We start from the raw sequence: 6,710 nt of genomic DNA on the forward strand, positions 1-6,710 counted from the left end.
GCCCTCTGAAAAACAGCTGCTAAACATACTGCTTTCTGGAAAGTAATCATTAAGAATATATATTCTCTTGTCCTATACAGTTGCAGAATGTTAGTAGCACTTTCTTGTAGGCTCCCTGACAATGAATGTCGATTGATTTATTAAAAAAAATTTTTTTGTGTGAACCCTTTTATCCCTTTAAGGTATGTTGGGGCTTTCATGTTCCTGTTGTAGAAAATTTCAAATGACTGGAATGCTGGCTTCTAATTTCTGCTCACTGAAGTGTCCTCTAGATATACCAGAAGGTTGGGGCTTCTTTGTTGATATGTAAGGGAGCTACTTAAATACACTTACATAAATGTAAGTGTGTGAGTAAAATTGCTATTTTCAGCAAAAAAAAAAAACAAAACTTGCTTAAAATTTCAGATAAAAAAAATTTCAGATAATAAAGGGTTGAGATTTTTTTAGATCATCTAAAGGGAAAAAGTGTGCCCATATATATTGTTGCATACATTTTAATGCATGACTTTTAGTATAGGGATGAAATAAAATACAAAATATATAATTCTGGAGGTCTTCTCAGCAGCTAGTTAAAATATTTAGAGAAGCTGTTTTATGAAGACTTAGAGAATCCCTGATTTCCCTTTTCCTATCTCTTTTGATCAAAATGTAAACATAATTTTAACAAACATGTTCATCATGGAATCATATGAACTCAACTCTTAATTGGTTGTTGGTTTCAAGCATAGGCTCTCAGTAATATCTGAATACATCTGAATATGAAATCTATTTCAACACAAGCAAAATACTTGATTTTAAATGTTAATATGCAGATATTAACAGGATGCTGTATCATATCTTATGTGTTCATGTATTTTTTTAATAAAATGCCTGTTAGAAATATAAGCTGATGATGACCTGAGTGCAATTAGCTGAAAACATTGTATAGAAAGGTGATTGTGTGAAAACTTCACTCAACATTAAAAAGGGGGATGAGGGAGTAGGAATCTGAGCAAAATATTTTAAAATGAAGTTGCATTTCTCTTTTTAAAATTAAGATATAATTCATACACCATTCAATTCACCCCTTTAAAGTGTACAATTCAGTGTTTTTTTTAGTATTTTCACAAAGTTGTGCAACCATCACCATTATCTAACTCCAGAACATTTTCATCATCTCCCAAAGAAATTCTGTACCCATTGGCAATCACTCTCCCTGCTTCCCCACCATAATCTAGCAACCACTAATCTATTTTCTCACTATAGATTTGCCTATCCTGTACATTTCATATAAAAAGAATCATATAATATGTGCTCTTTTGTGTCTGGCTTCTTTCACTTAGCATAATGTTTTCAAGTTTCATGTTATACCATGTTTCATGTTATAGCATGAATCAATACATTTCCTTTTATGGCTAAATAATATTCCATTGTATGTATATATGTACCAGATGTTACCTGTCCATTCATCAGTTGATGGACATTTGGGTTATTTTCACTTTTTGGCTATTATAAATAATGCTGCTATAAATATCTGTGTACAAGTTTTCTGTGTGGGCATATGTTTTCACATCTTTTAATTAGTCTAGCAAATCAAAGTCACTTGGGTTCATTTAAGCAGGGCCTCTTAAAATCCTACTTAGAGTATGCAACTTATAATCTTAGATCAACTGGTCAATTAGGACATTCCTGAATAATGGCTAACATCCTAATAAAGCTATAAGAATTTTTCTATGAGCCTATCATTTAGATAGTCAATTTCATGAAGACTGCTTCAGTCTTGTAGAAATTGAGTTGTTATCACATAGAGAATTTCCAAGTCCTCCAAATTTTTTGAAAGGGCGGCTACAAATCATGCTGGAGAGCAGCACTCAATCTTCTAGGATTCAATGAAGGAGCACTTTTTTTTTTTTTTTTTTTTTTTTTTGCGGTACGCAGACCTCTCACTGTTGTGGCCTCTCCCGTTGCGGAGCACAGCTCCGGACGCGCAGGCCCAGCGGCCATGGCTCACGGGCCCAGCCGCTCCGCGGCACGCGGGATCCTCCCGGACCGGGGCACGAACCCACGTCCCCTCATCGGCAGGCGGACCCCCAACCACTGCGCCACCAGGGAAGCCCCAGGAGCACTTTTAATATACAATTTCCTTTACATATATCGACTGTCTTTTAAAGTTTGGGTTTTCCTTCTTGAAAAAACATTGTCAAATTGCCAAACCACTTGACCGTCCATTGTAGCTTTGGTTTTTATTAAGAAATAATTCATACTGAGAGTAAAAGTAAAAAGAATGTATTTTGTGTGCAAAGGATGAATGTATTAACTTTTTATTTGTAACAGAATTTTTTTAAAAAGGTGAATAGAAATTGCTTTCCCATGTACTTGTAAATAAATAAACATTTCCTGTTGCCCACATTTGGACAATCATATGCCATCAAACTATGTAAAAAGCATACAAGCTTTAAGTACACTAATGTCCTTCAGCATGAAGTGTGCTCTGGATTTGGGGATCTGGAGACTTGAGTTTGAATGTCGATTCTCTAACTGGCTAACCTTAGACAAATTGTTTAACATTTTGCACTATGGATTTCTTCTCTGTAAAATATGAGGCTACATTGAGTAAGGCCTCCTCCAATTATAACAGTAAATAAGATTCCTCTGCTATATTCAGGATGTGAAAATTATATGCTAATTATTTCTAATGGTGAGAAAAATGTTTTATCCTATCATATATTGGAAGGAGTATTACACTGAGAAGCATGAGTCAAATTCTAGTCCCAGCTGATACTGAGAAGCTGTGTGACTTCGGGGTAATCATTTAATTTCAAGCCTTAATTTTCCCAACTGTAAAATATGGGCACTAGATTAGATATCTTTAAGATACCTTCCAGCTAAAACACATTATATGGTTCTATTTTTTTTAGAGATATCATTTAAAATATTATCCTTCATAATTAGGAATGAGACTACTTATGCATTAATAGTAAGGCACTCATTCATTCACCCATTCATTCATTCACCATTTATTGAGCATTTACTATAGGGTAGGTGCAGGAATCTGCTTTTAGATGTCTCTCACCTCCACTGCAGGAGTCATGGATTTGCACCTTTTCTTGAAACTCATCCCCACTTCACCTCTTGCCTCTCACTCTGCCTTGTGATATGCATTTGAGAGACAAATGTCCTGGATTAAGACTGAGTACAGTGGGTCATGGAGCATGGTAGAGTTAACAGGATAAAAAGGAATCGCACTATGACTTTGGGCTCCCTGGCATGGTGTTCTTTAGTTAACTGAGCATAGGCAATCTGTAAACTTATTTGACATTAACATTTTAACATTCATAAATATTGGGCTTTGCAAAATCACTTACTATAATTTTGTTTTTGTCCAATAATAGCTTCTCAGCAGTTGGTATGAGACTCAATTTTGCTCTTTTAACGCGTTTATTAAAAAGATGTATTTGCAGGAATTTCTCTTCTGAATTTATATATCCTGTGGTTTTAAGTGTTCTATTATTAATATTAACTTGAACCATGTGAAATTGTGTTTTTTAGGTCAAAATCAGTCAGATATTGGCAATTTCATATGATTCTAATATGACCTAGTTAGTCGTAAGCAGCAAAGACTGGGAGGCAAATACCACCAGTTGGAGGAGAAACTTTGACTCTTAAGTGTTTTTTTTTTTTTTTTTTGGCCATTAAGGGAATTTTGACAAGTTTATGTCAACTTGTGCATTGGTTTTTTCCATTAGTTAAATGGAACAAATTGCAAACTCGAATAGAATTTTTAAATGCTTATTCATATACAAATCAGTATAGATCACTGGAAGAAAATTATAAATGTGGTTTATTCCCCAAATATCTAAATGTTTAGGTCATTGTGTTTCTCATTTGGGCAATGTAATGATTCAGATACACAATTCTTTGGCAAATTGGAAATCAGTGTTTTGAAAAAACTTTAGGATCACTGTCATTAATTTACTCAATTATTTCACATCTTCTGACTGGCAGACAATACCTGCTATATGCTATCTATATACGCCCAAACACATCTGCAGCTGAGAGATGAAACCTGGAGCTATTTTTTAAACCACAATCGTGTGGCTGTGCTTTTGGCCAGGTGCTCACCTCTGAAGATTTCAAGAACCAAAATATCTTATTTCCATTACTTGCAGGAAACCACATATTAGTAACATAAGACAGACTATCTAAATTTTAATACTTGGAATTTATTCAGGCTTCCCAGAGAATAGTTGTATTTTCATATCTATATAAAAATAAGCTTGAGGAAACAGGCTAGTCTTTCTGACTTTGATCTTAAAGATGAAACCACAAGAACTAACAACTTGTATGTGGCCTAAAATTCTGTAAAGTTTACCAATGTTCATATTTACATTTAATCCTGATTGTAAACTTGTGAAATACTTTCAGCACGTTTGGAGTAGAAAGTGCACAGGTAGGGACTTCCCTGGCGGTCCAGTGGTTAAGACTCTGTGCTTCCACTGCAGGGGGCACAGGTTCAATCCCTGGTCAGGGAACTAAGATCCTGCATGCCATGTAGCCAAAAAAAAAAAAAAAAAAAAAAGTGCACTGGTATAGAAGACAAAGATTAAGACCCTGCTTTCAACATGGAAAGCATTCTAGGCAAGTTATTTAACCTCTTCTTACCTCAGTTTCCTCATTATAAAATGAGGGTCTCAACACTGGTATTCATTTATTTATCAAGCACCTACTATGTCCCAAGTAGTGTTCTAGTCACAGAAACTATAGCAGTGAACAAAGTTTAAAAAAACAAAACAGGGCTTCCCTGGTGGCACAGTGGTTGAGAATCTGCCTGCCAATGCAGGGGACACGGGTTCAAGCCCTGGTCTGGGAAGATCCCACATGCCGTGGAGCAACTGGGCCCGTGAGCCACAACTACTGAGCCTGCGTGTCTGGAACCTGTGCTCTGCAACAAGAGAGGCCGCGACAGTGAGAGGCCCACGCACCGCGATGAAGAGTGGCCCCCGCTTGCCACAACTAGAGAAAGCCCTCGCACAGAAACGAAGACCCAACACAGCAAAAATAAATAAATTAATTAATAAACTCCTACCCCCAACATCTTAAAAAAATAATAATAATAAAAAAAAACAAAACAAAAAAACAAAAAACAGGGTGCTTCCCTGGTGGCGCAGTGGTTGAGAGTCCGCCTGCCGATGCAGGGGACGCAGTTTCGTGTCCCGGTCCGGGAAGATCCCACATGCTGCGGAGCGGCTAGGCCCGTGAACCATGGCCGCTGAGCCTGCATGTCCAGAGCCTGTGCTCCGCAACGGGAGAGGCCACAACAGTGAGAGGCCTGCATACCAAAAAAACACCAAAAAACAAAAAAACCAAAACAAAAACAACTTACTTTCATGGAATTGATTTAGCATGGGAGGGGTAGAAAATATGAACCTGGGCAAGGAGGGAAGCAGTGATGGTAGAGTGTTGATATGTTATATAAGGTGGTTAAGGGAGGCCCTCAGTGATAATATGTCATTTAATAGTAGACCTGAGAGAAGTGACAGAGTGAATGGTGTATGTATTTTGGTGAAAAGTGTTCTAGGAGAGGGAACAGAATGTACAAAGGCCTCAAGGCAAAGGGATGCCAACAAGGCTAAAACAAAATGAAAAAGTGAGGGGCAAAGGTTTGAGGGGAGTGGTGGCATGGATCACTGCACCTTGGAGTCCATTGCAAAGACTTTGGTTTTTAGACTTAGAGTGAGCTGGAGCCTTTGGAGGGTTTTGAGTAGAGGAGTGACTTTACTTACATTTTAACAAGATCACCCTGCTGCCCTGTTGAGGGTAGATTATAAACAGGCAAAGGCAGTACCAGGGAGACTATTTAAGGAGATCACTGCTATAATCCAGGTGAAAGAATGTGACTTGGGACATGGGAGTAGGTGTGGAGATTGTGGGAAGTGCTCCTATTCTGGCTCTATTTTATTTAACTTTTTTTTTTTTTTTTTTTTTTTTAATTGAGCTGGGGCTTCCCTGGTGGTGCAGTGGTTAAGAATCCACCTGCCAATGCAGGTGACGTGGGTTCGAGCCCTGGTCTGGGAAGATCCCACACGCCGCGGAGCAACTAAGCCCATGTGCCACAACTACTGAGCCTGCGCTCTAGGGCCTGCAAGCCACATCTACCGAGCCCACGTGCCACAACTGCTGAATCCTGCGTGCCTAGAGCCCGTGCTCCGCAACAAGAGAAGCCACTGCAATGAGAAGCCCCGTGCACTGCAACGAAGAGCATCCCCTGCTCACCACAACGCCTGTGCACAGCATTGAAGACCCAACACAGCCAAAAATAAAATAAATTTAAAAAAATAAATTTTTAAAAAAAATTAAAAATAAAATACTAAAAAATAGAGCTACTCATATTTTTTAAAAATTGAGCTATAATTGACATATAACATTGTATTAGTTTCAGGTGTGCAACATAATGATTTGATATATGTATATATTGCAAAATGATTGCCACAATAATGCTAGTTAACATCCATCACCACACACAGAAACAATTTTTTTTGTGTGTGATGAGAACTATTTAACTTTTTATTATAGAAAATGTCAAATATAGGTAAAACATAGTAGACTAGTATTGATACGATGAACCTCCATGTACACATCACTCACCTTCAACAATTATCAACTCATGATCAATCTTGTTTCTTCTATATTCCCATTTTCTCCATTATGTATTGTTTTGCAGCAAGGCCCAC

Source organism: Hyperoodon ampullatus (genome assembly GCF_949752795.1).
Source record: "Hyperoodon ampullatus genome assembly, chromosome: 7".
NCBI lineage: Eukaryota > Metazoa > Chordata > Mammalia > Artiodactyla > Ziphiidae > Hyperoodon > Hyperoodon ampullatus.